The sequence below is a fragment of the Dendroctonus ponderosae genome, unplaced genomic scaffold (genome assembly GCF_020466585.1).
Source record: "Dendroctonus ponderosae isolate FM_Combo_2020 unplaced genomic scaffold, Dpon_F_20191213v2 Dpon_F_20191213_1, whole genome shotgun sequence".
Taxonomy (NCBI): domain Eukaryota; kingdom Metazoa; phylum Arthropoda; class Insecta; order Coleoptera; family Curculionidae; genus Dendroctonus; species Dendroctonus ponderosae.
Genome location: NW_026017110.1, coordinates 36,954,317 through 36,955,075, shown reverse-complemented (window position 1 = coordinate 36,955,075; position 759 = coordinate 36,954,317).

Genomic DNA, 759 nt, shown 5'->3' with positions numbered 1-759 from the left:
TCCTAGTATTCTGTTTCTTTACTTACCTCAACATCTTCTTTTGACTTAAATTTGGTCATTATACATTGGAGATCATTTTCCATAATAGCTTTGTATTCATAGTTTTCTGGTATGTTACTCATATTTTACTTGACTTACTCTTTCGAATTAAACCACACGCACGACCGTTGAACTTCAAAGCCTCAATGATTAAGAACGAGAATTAAGAAAAAACGACGCATGAATTGAAAGACAGTAAATAACAGACGTATCATCCGGATACGTCAGGTATTAACAAAGCGCTCGAGCGCTGCCAAAAAATCTCGAACGGATGACGCGTCGTGTATTTACAAATATGCGGCCGGCGTAGGTGTTCAAAGTAGGGCTCGGAATTTTTAAAAATCTGATATTTGAATATTCGTTTAGTGGTTTATTCGAATAGTAAAATTATACGAATACTCGAATATCTAACGAATATTCGAAGAATCGAGTATTCGAGTATTTCTATTCGTATTCGTTAGATATTCGAGTGTTCGTTTTCCGTTCACCGTTTTCCAAGAAGAAAAATCGTTATCTCATATTATTTTTGGCAACTAGCCGCAACGGATAAGAAAGTGCCTTTGTCGGCACATTAATTGTCACACCACGCAAAAGTTGATGACGCGTATCACCAGAACACAGAGATGTAATTTTACATTCATTTGCAGGAGAGTAAATATGATTATTTTCATTTGCTTGTAAATATATGGGTATTTGTTTAAATGCTTGTAGAATATGAAT